General features: G+C 35.1%; 1 protein-coding gene across 1 annotated transcript in view; it reads left to right on the forward strand.

Moving 5' to 3' along the window:
* Nucleotides 1-263: 263 nt before the first annotated feature.
* The window catches only part of col27a1a (collagen, type XXVII, alpha 1a), a 228,928-nt gene continuing 209,261 nt past the window's right edge, over nt 264-19,930 (forward strand). The window contains exons 1-2 of the mRNA XM_073934154.1: nt 264-468; nt 19,578-19,717. The gene's annotated coding sequence lies outside the window, so the exon portion shown is untranslated. The remainder of the gene's footprint in view (nt 469-19,577; nt 19,718-19,930) is intronic.

The following is a 19,930-nucleotide window of genomic DNA, read 5'->3' on the forward strand; positions in this document are numbered from 1 at the left end:
GTTGGAGCTGGAAGTTAACGATAATTTTTTATATTATTTATTAAATTTCCCATAAATTGTATTTTAGTAACGTCTACCCCTACCCCAACCATAACCCCGACCGTCACAGTACTGTAAAAATGTTAATTATTGTTATACAGTGTCACAAAAATTATGCTATATTGATGCGCGTATCCGCAGCGGTAACCTGTTCAGGATTTACCATCGATCTTTGGTGTAACTACGGTAATTGGTAGTTTAGGCGGAAACTACGGAAACTAGGAAGTCCAAAAATACAGCCATGACCCTATGTAAATACGTTGATGTAACTCGACGTCGTGTAAATTCCAATACCTGTGTATGAAATTTTTATACAGTTTAATTTTGGGATGTTTATTAAATTATTCAAGAGTTCTGACAAGTTCGTCCCATGTTTGAGGAGTCACCAGTCTATGGGAGTCGCACGCCAATTTCTAGATGGGCATTCAGGTAACGAACAACAACCCGGTGTAACGTTATTTTATTATGTTATATGGTAACTTTAAATGTGTTGTATATGCTCGTACATTGCGTAGTTTTAGGAAATGTGCTTTATTTGCGTATCCATGAAAGCCTTGTTTTTTTAAATAAACAAAATCACCAGGACTAGTTGTGAGGGGAGATTCTGTAGCTTACTTTCCTTTAGCGGCCACTAGATGCCGCCATTTAGACTAGTTTTTTCTCAATCATCTTTATTATACGTCGACTATTATTTGTTACTATTAAAGTATTAATTAACAACCCGGAGTTCTAAATGTTCCATACAGCGTTGGTGTCATGTGAAAATACCATGAGACCTTCATATAGCATGGTAACATACTTGTTGATTTCCATATTCATTACAGTATCAGAATCAAAACCTCCTTTATTTGCAAAGTGTGTCCAAACACATATGGAATTCAGTATATATGGAGGACGAAACCTGCAAAAATAAAAAATAAGTACGCAAATATATAAATAAATACACAAATTCCTGCATAAAACAATAAATAAATAAATACACAAATAAATAATTATATAAATACACAAATTCCTGCATAAAACAATAAATAAATAAATACACAAATAAATAATTATATAAATACACAAATTCCTGCATAAAACAATAAATAAATACACAAATAAATAAATACACAAATTCCTACATAAATAAAATAATAAATAAATAAATACACAAATAAATAAATGCATAAATTCTTGCATAAAACAATAAATAAATAAACACGCAAATAAATACACAAATTCCTGCATAAATAAAACAATAAATAAATTGATATGCAAATAAATAAATACATAAATACCTGCATAAATAAAACAATAAATAAATAAATACGCAAATAAATACACAAAGTCCTGCATAAAACAATAAATAAATAGGCAAATAATAAACAAATTCCTGCATAAATAAAACAATAAATACATAAATAGGCTAATAAATAAATACAAAAATTCCTGCATAAAACAATAAATAACTAAACACGCAAATAAATACACAAATTCCTGCATAAAACAATAAATAAATAAATACACAGATAAATGAATAAATAAATACACAAATTCCTGCATAAAACAATAAATAAATAAATACAAAAATAAATAAATACACAAATTCCTGCATAAAACAATAAATAAAAAAATAAATAAATAAATAAATAAATACACAAATGCCTGCATAAAACAATAAATAAATAAATACAAAAATAAATAAATACACAAATTCCTGCATAAAACAATAAATAAATAAATACACAGATAAATGAATAAATAAATACACAAATTCCTGCATAAAACAATAAATAAATAAATACAAAAATAAATAAATACACAAATTCCTGCATAAAACAATAAATAAAAAAAAAAATAAATAAATAAATAAATACACAAATGCCTGCATAAAACAATAAATAAATAAATACAAAAATAAATAAATACACAAATTCCTGCATAAAACAATAAATAAATAAATACACAGATAAATGAATAAATAAATACACAAATTCCTGCATAAAACAATAAATAAATAAATACAAAAATAAATAAATACACAAATTCCTGCATAAAACAATAAAATAAATAAATAAATAAATAAATACACAAATTCCTGCATAAAACAATAAATAAATAAATACAAAAATAAATAAATACACAAATTCCTGCATAAAACAATAAATAAATAAATACACAAATAAATAAATACACAAATTCCTGCATAAAACAATAAATAAATAAATACACAAATAAATGAATAAATAAATACACAAATTCCTGCATAAAACAATAAATAAATAAATACACAAATAAATGAATAAATAAATACACAAATTCCTGCATAAAACAATAAATAAATAAATACAAAAATAAATAAATACACAAATTCCTGCATAAAACAATAAATAAATAAACAGTTTATTTGACAGTGCAACAGTTCTCTCGCTAAAAAGATTAAAATGGTAAAATAAATCAAATCAAACCAAATCATTTGTGCGACTGCATATAATGGTTGTAGTGCGACCTATTTTGATTTTTTTCTAAAAACGTGCTGAATCGGTCTTCCCTGCTGCTATTTTGGTTCATATTAGCTCTCAATCACTCAAGGCTTTCTGCTGTCAGATGACAGGGACTTTTTGTGACCGCGGGTAATGGAAACGGCTGAAAAGTGAAAAGTACACAGGTTTGCAAACCCCACCTAAAGTTACACATGATGGCGGAGATGACGGTGATCATGTGGTGCATGTTGACCCGCGAGCTGAGATCAATCGAGTGTTTTCGGAGAAGGTGCCCGAATCTCGATGCATTGCATTCACTGCGTGTTCAGTGCAAATGTCCGTTAAATGTTAATACTAACACTGTACACACCATCGCCAACGAAAAAAAGAGCGGTTTTGAAAATGCCCTTATTCGTGTAGACCTAAATATCTCTGATACATATATGCGCATAAGCTTGGTTGCTAGGCTTTTTTGACTGGTTGCTAGGTAATTCCTCACTCGCCCAAGTCAAAAGATCCAACACTCGGGTACTGTAGCAGTCTTGAGGTTTGGCATGTCCATACAAGCTGTTTTTGTTCATCCGCATGTGACCCCCTGACTGTGGCTTTAATTACGGGCGGGAGACTCCTGTTTACACACGCAGATCAAACCATCTCAAGTGTGTTTGTGGAGGAGCCTGAAGTCAATGGGCTCACTGATGAACATCACCCTCAGCCTTCACAAAGAGTCTATGTCCACCATCAAAGCCCATTCACCTCAGCTTTCTGTTCTCAAACACTCTAGTCCTAATCCTCATGGCTCTTTCAGCGCTCGTGCATGTGCTATCATTTCTGCTACTTCAGTTTTACAGTGAGTTAGGGCAATTATTTCATGATCAGAACCAATGTCTTCCTTTTTTCCTTAGAGATAGAGGAGAGAAACACACACACAGACACATACAGGACTCTGCCCAGTAGACCTTCACTTCTGAGTGTGTGTTTGTGTGTTTCAGGTCATCAATAGCCTCCCTGTTAAAGGTAAAATGAGATCCTACACACACACGCACACGCACACACACACACACAGACGCACACTAGTTTAACCTCAACCCAAGAGCAAAAATAAAACTTCCAAGACACACCTTCTTTTCTGAAAGACATTACAGTCCCAACACACACACACACACACACACACACACATATATTATGGTAATAGAACTAAAATGGCTGGCGTTGTACACGTCTCATTTCTTTCGGATTACAGCTGCAGTGTGATTTCAGTGCACGGTCACACTATCATTACCGTAATGACACGATTAAAGCATTTATAGATTTCTTTTTAACAATATCCAGACTGGTTTTGATCTATATTATTTCTTTAAACACATACAAACTTCAAACAAACTAATACAGTATTATTTTAGAGCACTATATATGTATTACTCAGCAGTTTCCTTTTTTCATTGCTCATGAGACTTGACTGGTCTGCAATTATAATTCTTTAATTTATCAGCTTTGTTTCAGAAGTTCTCAAGTTATTAGAGGATTCTTGGTCGTATAAATGCAGCATATGAGTACAATTCGCTTGTTAAAATACTATTTCAGGGTCTCATTAGAGTTGAGAAAATATTTGTTTATGACCACTTTTTAGTCATATGAATTTTATAAAAAAATCATGCTGTAAACAGCAGTCTCTGGACTTGCTATATTACAGACACCAATATTTGAACAACTTCTAAAAAAATTAATCACTGTCTGGCCATCTGATTATTAGGCATGGATGTATAGACCTTTTTCTTGGAACGCAAAATTACCCATTATGCTTTGCGTGTATGCGCAAGGAGAATGCGAAGAACTTCCAGTCGGCAGCTGATGCGTGTAAACAGTCACATTTGGACAGCTTTGAAACGATAGTTTTATCTATTTTACTTGCTTTTATCCCCTTTGAACTAATAGTGTTGTCCATCAGCAGCATCTCCTGGACTGATCATTTAAAGAAATGCGATCTAATAGGATGGAAAACAGCTGCTGTGAGGCATTTTCCCCTCGTTGTCAGACGGCATCTTCTGCAGTTTAAATGAAGCCTCGGCATCGCTAAAGTCAACATTTTCTCTTCATTTCAAATATATAACCAGCCCAAACTAATGTAATTCACCAAAATGTTTGACACACACACGTAGCCTGTACTGTGCCACTGACACACTGATTTAATAACTGTGACAAAGTGGAAATATAGGCTAGTGTCATTTCGAAATGACAGAAAAACACAAACCGTGGTAAAAACAACACACGAAATAAAACACAAACGGCTCGCGATTAGAATGAACAGCAAATCAGCCAGCAGAGGATCAATAACAGACTTTTATTGGTCATTTTTGTAAATTGCACGACTTTCATACCTGTTAAGTTTCATGCCAGTACTCTGGTTTTCTCTCTCCCTCTCTCTCTCTCTCTCTCTCTCTCTCTCTCTCTCTCTCGACAGGCCGGGAACACACACACACTGACGGCAGACACGTCAACTAGGAGAACGTTTTTCTCGTATTTTTTACGCGCTTGAACCACATCGACAGATTATAAGTAGGCCTCCGTCGGTAAGTGTTGACCATGGATGACGTATCCTAGCTCTTATCTTGAGGCATGACTGATTGTCTAAGACAGCGTCGTTGGTGGCTGAAGAGACCAATGCGGGAGAGGCATTTTTTACCGCAGCAGTCGCATTGATAGGTGCCTCCCTGGCTGACGCTCTGCACCTTTCGGTGAACTTTCTTGTCCTCTGATGCACGCATCATGTTCTTCTCACCTAACTTGAGCTGTTTGGTCAGGGTGCACCTCCATTTCAGGCGGTCTGCTGCGAGGTCTTCCCAAGACTTGGTGTTTATGTCGAGGGCCTTCATGTCCCTCTTAACGACATCTTTAAATCTCAGAAATGGGCGTCCTGTTGTTCTCTTCCCAGATTTCGAGTCAAGACTTTGACGTTGGAGACTTTGTCCTGCCAGCTTTAAACGGCTTTAACAGACACATTTCTAAGTTGTGTGTCACAAAAACACTCTGTTATCCATTAAAAACGTTATTGAAACCCATTTTCGGAGCGCAAATTACCAGTTGTACACGCTGTAAAAGGAAGTTTTTAGCATTCTAAAAGACGCTGGTCGCTATGGCGCCCTTCATGCAGCAGCCATGAAAAAAGGTCTATATATTGCGATCGTGATTTTCGAAAGTATTATATTGCTTTGCAAACGTTATAATTATTACCATTTGTTGAGTCTTCCCATACAGTTTGATATAGTGCTTGGACCCGGAAGCCGCTTCACATGACGGCACACTTAACAAGCGGATACACTTTAAAGGGCACCTATGATAAAAATAATTTTTTGTAAGCTGTTTGGACAGAACTGTGTGTAGGTAAAGTGTGTCTACTGTCATATTAGGGTGGTATAAAGACAACAAGTCTCTGTTTTTAAATTTCCTGATGTTAAAATAGGATCCAAAGCCCTCCCATTTTAAGGCTGGCCGCAGACTGCGTACGGACGCATAGCCCTCGCTGTGGCCGACGTTGACGTGCACCTCTCAAAAATTGGAACTAGACGTTGCAATGATGCAAGCACTGTGGTTGGTCGGCTTGGTAGTGCTAATGAGTGTGGGCGGGACCGAGAGCCGCTGGAACCCATTGGGGTGAGTGTAAGTGTGGAGTGGCGTGAAGGAGCTCTAGATGGAAAGTTTAGTTTTGTGTTTACCCTATGATTAAAGTTGTTGCACGTCCCCTGTTCCCGCCCGACGGTTCCCGCCTCAGAATGAGCACGTTTGAGCTACTTGTACATTAAGGTAGCGTTCATAAAAAACAAAACACCAGCGAAGAAACACAGAGGAACATAAAAACCTCACTGCCAGCTAGCATTTCGGAAGTGTTATTGCAGAGCAACAAAAAACAGTGCGCAAAAGTATAAATGCACGACAACGCACAAGGCATGACCCTTGGGTCACACCGGTCACTCAACGCAGAAGTATAAACCAGGCTTGACTCATCGTTGCAGAAAGGCTTGAATCAACTTCACAACAAAAACATCAAATAATCATTGGGAAAGTCCTTATTGTAGCATTTCTCACAAACGTTACGTGAGATCTGCTTCCTTCATGTCTGTCACTGTGCTGTTTATCTGTAGCAGGAGATGGAGACACTCTCACGCACTCTGACAGGCAGTTGGGAACAGTGGGCAGGGAGAACTAGCAGTAAAGGCACAGGCAACAAAAACAGCTACAGTGTAGTCAGAGGTGAAATTTCCAATATTCTGAAAGGCATAGTAAATAATCTGATGGGTATTTTGAGCTGAAACTTTACAGACACATTCTGGAGACACTAAAGATTTAAAAATCTTGAGAATTTAAAATAATAAAAGTAAATAGACACAAATTCAACTATTTTTTCGTCATATAGTGCTGTATAATTCATATTGAGCTACATAAATGTATGTAGATTTGATGATAAATGTACAAACCTGCACTTTAAACCTATTAACTTATACGTTTGTATCAGGACACCGGAAATTAATAGTCATATAAGCTGAGAAAATGCTAATGAAGGACTACTGAGACATTCCAAGCATGGGATGGGTCCTCCTGGTGAGGCAGAGTTCCTCACAGCTCCGATACACATCTCTGCCATTTGCTTACAGTTACCATGTGCTCTTCACCATACACAATTTATCTGCTTGTGTTCTTCTTTCAGATAACTTTGTCATGTTTGGTGGTGTCATTTGACAGTTTATGACTTCAGTGTTGTAGTGATGAAATCAACAGAGACATTGATTGATTGTATTTCAATCTACAATATATTTGCTGAGTCATGACCTGAGGAGAGTATGTTAATGTTCTTCTCCCCCACTTTATCTCCTTAACTTTGCTCTCATGTCCAGCTGGTCTTGGGGGTTGGTTTTCACTCATGTTTGACAATGCTTTGCTCAGGGTATAATAAGGAAATTTAACTGTTGATCTGGGAGAATGGCTTTTACTCTGCATCTCCCGCACACCAGTGCGTAGCCTCATATGCTAACGAAGGCAGTTTCACTAGCTGCGTCCCAAATCGCATACTTATGCACTATTCTACGCCATTTTGTAGTATAAATAGTGTAAGTAGTGCGTTCACACTGAAAACTCTAAAAATAATAAGTGCACTTTAATTACCCGGATGATGCACTCATTCAGCGGCTAAAATGAAGTGTGTAATGATGGACACTTCACGCACTCAACGACCGCAGGTTTGCTTACGTAGCGGAAGGGGCGGAGCTATCGGACGCACATGTTGAATAACTTTATTTAATTTGGATGGTGAAAGCAAAATTCTTTTACGAGAGTGATTATAGCGCCTCCCGATAGTGATTGCGGCAATACTCACGGCAGGTATTATTTGATAATTCGGCCGTTTACTTCAATGATTTGGCAACCGTCAAACGTCATCAGGGAAACGGTTTGAATTTCCGCTTAGTAAAAAAAACATTAGTGTGCCATTTGGGACGACACTACATACATATACTACCCTGTTGAGTGTGTAAGTGCATAAGTACATAGTGCATGAGTGCATAGTGTATAGTGTGCCATTTGGGACGCAGCTTCTGTCTTTGTTGCTCAGCAGTGCATATGTTACAGCTAATTTCTTTATCCAGTATGTTAGTTTGTTTCATTCTAATGTCTGTATATTTAAACATGTAACTTAATAAACAACTTTGCCTGCTTTAAGACGTAGAGATTCTTTCTCTTTATCAATGATGATAACAACTTTAATGAAGTCAGATTAATTTCAATGGAGTCAGATAAATAATGGATTTAAACACGCTATCCTTCAACTGCTTTCTGTTTCCGGTTATTGGTTCAGAATAACAGCGTAAACTACAAGCCTTACAGTCCAAATGATGCATTAAAGTTTTTCTGTTTTTTATCTTCATAAACACCCCCGGAGATTAAGACAGTTTAGGTCTCATACAATAAAAGAAAGCAATTTGAAAGATTTAATGACAAAGTCTTAACTTTTGAGAATTCATTCAAAAAGAATTCATTAATCAATTGATTTTTTTTTCTTCCACCCTATACTTTTCTTTTAAGGTAAGGTAAAACTTGATTGTCCACAGTTTGGTAAATTGGTCTCGGGCTCATGCCCTCAGCTGCAGTCATCTCAGACATGGAAAAACAATACAACATACAAAAAGCAAATAAGTATTTCAATAAATAAAAGTTACATTCCCCTCTCCATATAATAAGCAAAAACAGATACTCTCAGTCTAAGCCACCACTATTATTTAATAGCTTAATGCTCATCGGATAAAAATAAGTCTTATATCTGTTTAATATACAGCAAAGTACTCTGAACCTTTTCCCTGAAGGTAAAAACTCATTCTCCTTGTGCAGAACATGTGATACGTCACAAACTTTTTGTTTAGCACATCTTAATGCATCCGGTTCATACAAATCCTGCAGTGACATCTGCTCTGATACACCAATAATTTTCCAGGCAGTGTTTAAGTCTCAATCGGTGCAGTATCTCCTTGTTTAGGAAAAGGAATTGAAAGTAATGCTTGTTTTGTGTGCCATGGGATGTCTAAAAATGTTGATTCACTTTTAGAGCCCATACACCGTTTTCTCTTTTCTTTTGTGAAGTCAGAATCAACTGTTGTGATCCTTTACACTGCATGCGTGTTGGTTTGTCGCTCTCTTTTGGGTGGATTCATTTAAAAAGTTTTGCTCTGACTGGCATGGGTGGTTATTTTGAGCTCACAGACTGAGGCGCACTGTGTCACCGCTGCAAATCTGTATTTACGCTTCTCCGATTGGCTCATTTTATTTGCGTTTCTCTAACTGGTCAGCTTTATTTGTTGATGTTTGACCGGCTGTGTTGTATTTTGGCATGTTGTGTTAGGTTGATTTGTGTTTCCTTATGTAGGAAAAGAGTCTGCTTGCTTATTTAGTTTGAAAGGCAATTATTCTTCAATCCTAAATTAGTTTTTAGTTTGATCAATGTTTATTTGGGAATTCAGATTGATGACTTGAAAGAGTCGCTGCATGTGGCTGTTTTTGAACCAACTTTAATTAGACAAAAGATACAAATATTAACAGAATTTAAGGCAAAACATGACTTAAATTAAATCTTATATATGTTTTTTCACAGATCAAATATGGAAATCAAGTTTTAATTTAAATCTTAAATAGACGAATGATGAATTAATTAGTAATTTGATCAGTACAAGCTACATTTTCAAGCTATTTTCATTGCAATTTTTTAAAAGAATTTGAACTTGGGTTCAATTAGCTCAAATTAATCAACAATATTATACATTATTTTTGGTCCAGTTTTTTACTTCAGATTTTTTGGTCTTTTTTCTAGTCTAAAAATAAAAAAAAATCATGATAAAAAGATTTTTTTATTTATTTATTTTTTGTTAAAACAAGCAAAAATAATCTGCTAATGGGGCAAAATAATCCTATGTCAAAAGGAAAAGTTTTATTATTATACCTGTTTTGGGGAAAACTAAATTTTTTGGTATTGGTCTAGAAACAAGACAAAATATTTAAGTAAGAAAATATTTTTTTTCAGTGTATGAAGAAAAATGTCTTCAGGTGTTTAAAATGAACCACTGGAATTATTTTATTGACTGAAATATATACACTACCTGACAAAAGTCTTGTTGTGGATCCCAGTTGTAAGTGCAACAAATAATAGCCTGACCTCTGGTTGATCAGTTGGAAAAGTGGCAGAAGGTCAATTTTTTTCTGATGAACTGCATCCCAATCATCACAAATACTGCAGAAGACCCAAGATTCTCACTGAAATCAGTCAAGTTTGGTGAAGGAAAAATCATGGTTTGGGTTACATTCAGTATGGGGGCGAGCGAGAGATTTGCATAGTGGATGGCAACATCAACAGCCTGAGGTATCAAGACATTTGTGCTGCACATTACATTACAAACCACAGGAGCAGAGGTGGGTAGAGTATCCAAAATCTATACTTAGGTAAAACTACAAGTACTTCAGGAAATTTTTACTCAAGTAAAAGTAGCAATCTTAAAAGCTACTCGAGTAAGAGTAAAAAAAAAAAGTATCTGATGAAAAAATTACTCAATTAAATAGTTACTAGCTATTTTTCATTTTATATATATATATATATATATATATATATATATATATATATATATATATATATATATATATATATATTATATTAAAAAATAATGTTTAAATGTTACATTTTTAATGGTTAACTGTGTGAATGACTAATATGTGCAGGGCTAATCGGTTCCATTATTTCCATTTAAACACTAGTTTCTTTAGTTATCCCATAGTTACCATTAATAAGGTTCAAATTAGAAAAATTTTGACACCACTACGTGTTATTTTAGGTTGGAGCTTTCATTCATGTATATGTTGCACTTCAGTTCGGTGTACAGCGTGCATCACAATAACAATCTATTCTTTTTGACATCATGGAGTGAAAATATAGACTGAACTTCAGGCCGCGGGTGACCTGGTCTGATAAACTCACTGCACAGATTGCGGGACCGTCCTTCTCGGAACCGCAGATGGTGGCATGGCATGACCGCAGTATAAACTCGTTCATCTTCCTCGATTTTAGTCATCAAAACGGGAGCAGTGGGAGACGCATCTCTATAGCAACCTCTCACGACACAACCTCTCTAATGTGGCGCCTCGCGATATTTGCAAACAAGTCTTATGAATCTTATTTGTTATCACTTGTAAGTAACGGCGGAATGCTGCCAAATGTAGCAAAGTAAGAGTACTGATTTTTCTCTAATAATTTACTTGAGTAAGAGTAAAAGTACAAATTTTTTAAAATACACTCAAAGTACACGTTACCCAACAATTTTACTCAAATAAATGTAACAAAGTAAATGTAACTCGTTACTACCCACCTCTGCACAGAAGAGGGTAAATTCCTCAGCAGGATAGCGCTCCTTCTCATACTTCAGCCTCCAGATCAAAGATCCTGAAAGCAATAAGGGTCAAGGTGCTCCAGGATAGGCCAGCCCAGTCACCAGAAATGAACATTATTGAGTATGTCTGGCGTAAGATGGAGGAGGCATTGAAGATGAATCCAAAGAATCTTGATGAACTCTAGGAGTCCTGCAGGAACGCTTTCTTTGCCATTCCAGATGACTTTATTAATCAGTGATTTGAGTCATTGCAGAGATGTATGGATGCAGTCCTCCAAGCTCATGATGGAGTCAGACACAATATTCATTCTGTCTCCACTGCAGCAGGACTTTATATTCTATACTGTACACTATTTCTGTTCAGTGACAAGACTTTTGTCTACGCAAATGTAACAGAGCCCAGCTAGTGAGTGCTGTGCAGGTAAACCTCACTCTGACCTCTAAAGGTGCTCTAGCAACAGGTGCTAGAGGTCATGGTCTTTGGCCTCCTTGGTAAAGCACCCGACTCCCATGCGGAAGGTCGCCGGTTCGATACCAGCTTGGAACGGGTTGGGTGGCGTAGGAACGGCGGGGTACCATTGGTGCCGTGACCCGGATGGGAATGAGGTTTAGGGGGGTGAGTGTAACGGAACCCAGCTAGTGAGTGCTGTGCAGGTAAACCTCACTCCTCTGACCTCTAAAGGTGCTCTAGCGAGAGATGCTTGAGGCCATGGTCTTTAGCCTCCTTGTTAGAGCAACTGACTCTTATGCGGAAGGTCACCGGTTCGATACCAGCTCGGAGTGGGTTGGGTGGCGTAGGACCGGCGGGGTTACACAAAATCAGACTTCACTGTTTTAATTAAATAATTCAAAATCAAGGCATGATCGTATTTTATTCTGGTAAAATAAGTGTAATCTAGAGGCCTTTGCCTTTCATATAAGCCACTTCTGATACCAAACGATCAACTAGAAGTCAGGCTATTATTTTATGTTCCTAAAACTTGGATGGGCGACAAGAATTTTCTCATGTGGTGTAGAAATAGATCAACTGTTGATTTAGATCATCTTTTTTTATCGTTTCTGAAACACAGATTTATGACATCGAGTGAATGTGCATAATAATGTGGATTGCTGTTAGAGACTTATGTCTTACAAATAAACTAACACCGAGCAAAGATTAATCACGATTAATCACATCTAAAACTATCACTCATATATAACTATATTATGTCAAAACAAACTTTTGTTTTGGATTTAATGAATAGCAATTCATTTTCCTCGGCATTAAAATAAACACAATATATGCAAGAGTAACCCTACACATGGTGCTTCAAAAATGTAGATTAATTTATTTCCCCTAAATCAGCCTCAGTTTGTGAATAAACATCAGGTATTCAAGCGCACTGCTCACACACACCGTGTTATGTAATTGAGCACAGTGGCACTTTTCTCTGTGAAACTGCAGTGGAGTTTCCCGTTGGTAAACCACACACACATACACACATGTATGAAGTGAAGGAGTGTTAAGAATAAGAAATGCACTCAGTTCTTCATGTGCGTTTGGTCACAGAAGGAAAGACTATAGATCTCGCTTTAGATCCTCATGAAAAGCTTCATTCAATGAGTTTACTGAAAAGAGCAATTCTACATGCCATGGCTGCTTGTGAAATCAACTAAAGTGCCGTAGACGCATCAGTCCAATCAAAATAGACTAGCAATTTGGCAATTTTGGAGTGTTTGTTTAAGCCAACATTTATTAGTGAGAGAATTTTTTGTTTAATAGTGAAAACGTTTTGTTTAATAGTGAGAAAAAATTACTAATAAATTCAAGTGTCCTTGTAATCTTTATTCAAAAGATTTCCTACCTTTTTTGATATTCCTTCTTTTCTGATTGGTGTTTATTGGCATGGGGGTGGGATCAAACGATCACTCACACCATATCCACTAATAGCAATCCACAAACCACAAGTCTCATCCTGTATTTTTCCCTCAAATAAACATTACAGTGAGATGAAAAGGCCAAGAACACAACCTAGCTGCCTACCACGGTACTTTTTAATTTATTCCATAGTACAGTTTGATTGCTATATTCACATGCCATATTATTTGCATGATACAAGGCTCTTCAGTATTATCATCAAGCTTTGGGCAGTTCAAATGTAAATCACTTAAATGCTACTGTAAGTCACTTTAAAAAGTAAACTGATAATACCATGGTACTTTGATATAGACTCTACCATTATTGTACACAATTAAACTGGCACCTTATCCTAAAATATGCTAATATTGTGGTATTTTAATGTAGAAAAACTAGACTATATGTAGAGGAAGAATACTATGATATTATTATCAAGGTAGTATCCTCTCTCTCTCTCTCTCTCTCTCTCTCTCTCTCTCAATTCAGTTCATATCAGTTCTATTAGAGCTGCACGATTCTGGCTAAAATGAGAGTCACGATTGTTTATGCTTAAAATCAATATCATGTAAAATAAAGATTAATATGAGTGGACTATTATTATTGTTAATTTTTAAACATATGGTAAAAGAACAATAATAATATTAGGCCTCTGTGTAGGTCTACGGTTGGTCGAAATGCTAATTTTGTATAGACTTGGAATGGTGGACTTAAATAGACATTAAATTCATCCTGGTCATTACTGCACAGTAAAGTGATGAAATCAGAATACAACTACTCATAATCCTGAAGCTAAATTATTATGTTTGAGACTTATGCTTGTCATTCGTCATTAACAACATTAGCTTTTCAGATAGAGACTTTTCTCTTCGTAGGGCGGCATGGTGGCCCGGTGGTTAGCACTGTTGCCTCACAGCAAGACATCACTGGTTCTAGTCCTTTAACAGGCTGGCGGTCGTTTCTGTGAGAAGTTAGCATGTTCTTCCCTTGCTCGCGTGGGTTTCCCCGTGTTCTCCGGTTTCCTCCCACATTTCAAAAACATGCAGTGAATTGATGAATCTAAATTCAGCACTACAGTCAAACTCTCATCCAGCAGCATATCTCTTCATAGCAATCATTTTCTGTCATCATGAGGGGAGTTCTCGAGACCTACCTGAACTCAAAGCACCCCTCTTGCCCTGCTAACGGGAGGGAGCCCAGGGCTCAAGGACGTTTTGAGCTCAGGGCTGTCTCCCGAGACAGCATGCCAAACTTGCTTATAATCAATCATCAGCTATTGTGAACTCTTGAAATACACAATAAAACCGTGTTATGATTATAAAAAATACAATACATAACTGTTCATTCATTCAGAAGGTTTATCATTTTTATTTATTAATCTCTTTCTTTCATTACTTCTCTCTTATTTGTTCTTTCTCTCAATTCATTTAAATTAAAAACACACAATTAGACATTTGTTAAACACATACACAAATAAAGAAAAAAGAATAATAGTTATTTAAAGAGGAAAAATATATATATTTATATAAACAGTTGATGTCAGAATTATTAGCCCCCCTTTGATTTTGATATTTTTTTCTTTTTCAAATATTTCGTAAAAAAAGTTTAACAGAGCAAGGAAAATTTCACAGTATGTCTGATAATATTTTATCTTCTGGAAAATCTTATTTTTTATTTCGGCTAGAATAAAAGCAGTTTTACATTTTTTAAAAGCCATTTTAAGGTCAAAATTAAGCAAATTTTTTTTTTCGACAGCCTACAGAACAAACCATCATTATACAATAACTTGCCTAATCACCTTAACCTGCTTAGTTAACCTAATTAACCTAGTTAAGCCTTTAAATGTCACTTTAAGCTGTATAGAAGTGTCTTGAAAAATATCTAGTCAAATATTATTTACTGTCCTCATGGCAAAGATAAAATAAATCAGTTATTAGAAATGAGTTATTTAAACTATTATGATTAGAAATGTGTTGAAAAAAATCTCTCCGTTAAACAGAAATTGGGGAAAAATAATTCAGGGGGGCTAATAATTCTGACTTCAACTGTATATAATATATTAATAATTAAATCAAATACAATAACTTTAGATTAATTCAGATGGTTTGTAATATTTTTATGTTATCTCTTTCTCTCTCTCTCTCTTTCTCTCTCTCTCTCTCTCTCTCTCTCTCTCTCTCTCTCTCTCTCTCTCTCTCTTTGTGGCAGTAGTCTGTCATTAGGGTTTTAAAGGGAAGCGTGTGGTTGTTTCCGTAGCGATGGTCATCTGGAGGCGGGAGCGAGCGGTCAGTAATATAGCAGGAGTACAGAGGAGACATGCGTATATATAAACATAATTACTACATGCGCACCCAGCAAAATATACATCTCACAGCCTACAATTACGCCTCCTCCTCCTCTCCAGCTCTGCTCCTCTCTTTCTCTCTCAGAGCCGCTGCCAGCGCGTAACAGGAGGGGTATTTTCGAGGTTTGATTTAATGTATGAAAGCTGATCCAGAGTTTGTGGGAGGACTAGTTCATATTGCAGAGTTTATTTTTCCTAGTAGCACCTGACACGGTTCTGCCCAAAGACCACAGATAAAAATACAGTAATGCAGTAAAACAGAAAGAAAGCACCACAAAGTACCATCCAGCTGCCATGTTTTTGGCCAAAAAGATATCTTAAAATGTCTTAAATTTCAAAAACTAAATCTTGGGCCTTAAAATGTCTTAAATTGTCTTAAATTTCTATGTGAAGCTAATCAGGACATTCAACCACCAACAATCCAATAAATCCTTTACTTATTAATTCTATTTAATTATCTTCCTTACAATACGATCAGTTGAAATTTCTCCATGTATTATTAAAATAGACTGTTAAAAAGCTGGATTTCACACAATCGATTTGTGTCGAGGCAACATGAAGGAATTAAGTTAATTTAGTTTTTTACAAATTTAAGTGGATTGAACATAAAACAATCAAGTTGTCCCCTAAACAAACTCAAGAATTGTGTTCTTTCAGCTCATTTTAAATAAGTAGTTTGAACAAACAGCAACCATCAATTTTTGAGTGTGTAAAAACGCTGGGTTCCACACAATTCCTTCATGTTGTCCCAACACAAAACAATTAAGTTAACTAATTTGTTTTAACAAATTTAAGTGGATTGAACATAAAACATTTAAGTTGTCCCAAAGAATCTCAAGAATTTTGTTTCAACTCATTTTAAAAAAGTAGAAAAGTTTTTTAAAAATTATTTTTGAGTATATTATAGTTTTTTAACGTGTATGCATGCAAGAGTTTTTTTTTATTTTGACACATAATTTAAAACGTGGCTAAGAAATAACTAAGTTTCGGGTTTCATTAGAAAAAAAATCCTTATCCTTTAGCCCCGTATAAGTAAAATTACCATTTTGAAAACATGATCAGGTTGTATATACGAGATGTAGAATCGGACACTCAAGACTAACACACTCTTATTTATTGAAAGGGGAAGAAAAATACCATAAAATGTTTGCAGATATTTAGGAATCATGCTAAGTGAACATTCTTGTTTATCTGAAAAACAATGCTGAAGTCAGATATTCTGCTTTGAAAATGTGCGTTGCGTGCTGAAACATCTGTTTGTTTTGGTTCTTTTAACCTACCCACTGCCACTTTAGGCAATTATATTTCAGTACCCCGGGTTGCCTTGCCAGAAAAGGCTCATGACCTCCGGTGGACAGTAGCAGACTCCGAAATAAGACGCAGATTCAGAGTTCCACATAAGGTTATTAATTAGCAAATAATATGAATATTACAAACAAAGGCATTAGGTGAGCAGGTTACATTGTAACCCAGCGTCCTAACAACACGCTATATGACGAGATTTGCAGTGATAAGCAATTTGGCTGTTTGCACCAGACAAAACATGACAGAATTTTAAATACAGCCATTTAAATGCAGCCAATTAGAAGCACTCACTGCACTCCAGCACAAAGGTAAGGTTTATAATCTAATTAATACATATTAATCCTCTTTAATATTATTAAATATAGATGTTGAATCACTGATATGTGTTGGTTTATATTATTTCACAGTTCTAAAGTTCAATTTCAAACTGTTTATTCAATGTAAATTGGCATTCAAACTTACATTATTAGCGTTTAACACTAAATAAAGCACATGAGGGGGTCATTGTCAGTGTTGTTCAGCTGCAAAAAAATATAATATATATATATAATTTATAATACATCAATTCGAGGTGTTTGTTAGAACAAAAACTGCTTTAATTTGAAAAATTTCCTACTATTGCGTGCCTTTAGGCTGGATCGTCAGACTCTCTCCTTTTGTTCCTCAATGTGGCAACCTGCGCTTGCGTTTGTTTTGATCCATGCAATACCTACTTTAACCACTGGGTGTCAAACTTACTGCACCTTTAAGGGAAATGTTTGAAACCTGTCTTCTGGAGGAATTTTTGAATGTTTATCTTTACCCAAACTAAAGGATTGTATATGACTCTTTCAGCGTTGTTGCTATTTGTATGTTTTTTAGTTTTTTTTGTAAACTGATGTGATTCTATATAATATTGAATATTTAGTATAGGTTTTGCCATGCATATAGCCAATGCTGCTGATATGGCATTAAAACATAATGAAATAACCCTGTATAAGTCTTAATTTTCATTCGTAATGTTCTTAAAAATGTCTTAAATTTGACTTGGTGAAATCTTGTTTTTGTTTTTTGGAGCATGTACCATGGTAATACTTTTCAAAATGTATTTAATTTACAGTGGAACATTATGTTTTGCCAGTGCTGTAGCTGCTTGCTAAAGGGATGTTTTTATGACAGTGCTTTCAACTCAAAATGGAAAACTCTTGTGTCTCATTAGCATGACAACAGCAGCATTTTGGAGGCCTAAAAATACAGACATTTGAAAAGTCTATATTTTAAGGAGCAGCACTTTACCATAACAGTACATACATGATCATGCACTGTAAAAAAAAACAAGAGTTCCACACAATTCATTCATATTGTACTAACACCAATCGATTAAGCTAACAAATTTAAGTGGATCGAACATAAAAAGTCCTCAAAAAATCTTACGAATTGTGTTGTTTCAGTTCATTTTAAATAAGTAGTTTGAACAAGCAGTTTGTTTTTTTTAAGTAAACGATGGAAATCTTACTTTATTATGAGCTAATGATGAGTTAAGACACATTAATCAAGAAGTTGCCTTCATTTTAATATGCATAATATGATTTCATTTGTAAACAACAACCACCTGCATGTATGAAAAAAAATTACAAACAATTTGGGGCTCTAGTTTTACACATGACTTTAAATGATTCAGTCACATTAATACATTCTTAAATCAATAAATTAATTGTAAATGTAGGCCTATTTCTTAGAGACATAATGCTATTGTAATTATATATGCTAAGCTTTGTTTTGGATATGCATTATTTTAATTTTATAGGGTTTGTTTTTATTTGTTTTTTTATTTGTTCATTTTTTGCATGGCTTTTTATGATTTTATTTTATAACATTTTATTTAATTATATAAAAATTTATTTATTATAAACATAATGCTATTATAATCATAAATACTTTGTTATGGATATGCACCATTGTAATTTTTTTAGGGTTTGTTTTCTACATATGCCATACCAACATTTGTTCATTTTTACATGGTATTTTATTATTTTATTTATTTATTTATTTTTAATTTAATTTAATTACATTTTATTGAACAAGGTACGATTTTAGTTTATTCATAAAATAAAAAAACTAGCGTCAAATATAAAATGTATTTAAATTATTTTATTTTATTCATTTGTTTATTCATTCATTCATACATTTTATCTCTTGAAAATGTCATCTCAGCTTATTCTGTTGCATTAAGGTACTTTTCAAGAATGTTGGAGTACCATCTAAATAAATACCATGCACAAATATGTTAGTCATTCAGGTCCATGGTACCACAGCATTACCATACATGCGATATTATCACTGTACCATGCTACTGTCAACATACTTTTAAGAACAATGAAGACATAAGGTGTAGAAGGCGTTTGTTAAGGTTTAAATCTGCCTGAACACTTTTCTCCTGAACTCATTCACCTTTATATAAAACACTCCATGCACTTGCGCTTTGTGTCCAGCAGGGGCAGTAGCAGCTACTCGGCATTCACAGCCTGTGTTAATGTTGATTATTTGTCTTGAGAGAGGAGAGGTGTGTGAGAGCCACTGATTCAGCTGTCATTGTGAGTCCTTATAGAAATAACACGTCTCTTATTTTCACCTTTCAGCCAGAAGATTTCAGAGATTGTGGAGCTGTGGGCAAACCACTGAGACATCATTCACCTGCCTGAGAGAGAGAGAGAGAGAGAGAGAGAGAGAGACTTAAGATTGAAACATTAGAGGACATACAGCTGCAGAACACATTCAGGTACACTGGTGCAGAAAGGGTTTTCAGTCAAAAACACTATTTATTTTAATTAGTGACAGAAACTGCATGTAAACACTAAATCAGCATGAAAATTGAAGTAATATTTTTCTGTAAAACACTTCAATATGGAGAAAATAAATCCGTTTTTACAAGGTACGTAGAGATGGAAAATTTTAAAACACACACACACACACACACACACACACACACACA

The sequence above is a fragment of the Danio rerio genome, chromosome 21 (genome assembly GCF_049306965.1).
Source record: "Danio rerio strain Tuebingen ecotype United States chromosome 21, GRCz12tu, whole genome shotgun sequence".
In the NCBI taxonomy this organism is placed as follows: Eukaryota; Metazoa; Chordata; class Actinopteri; order Cypriniformes; family Danionidae; genus Danio; species Danio rerio.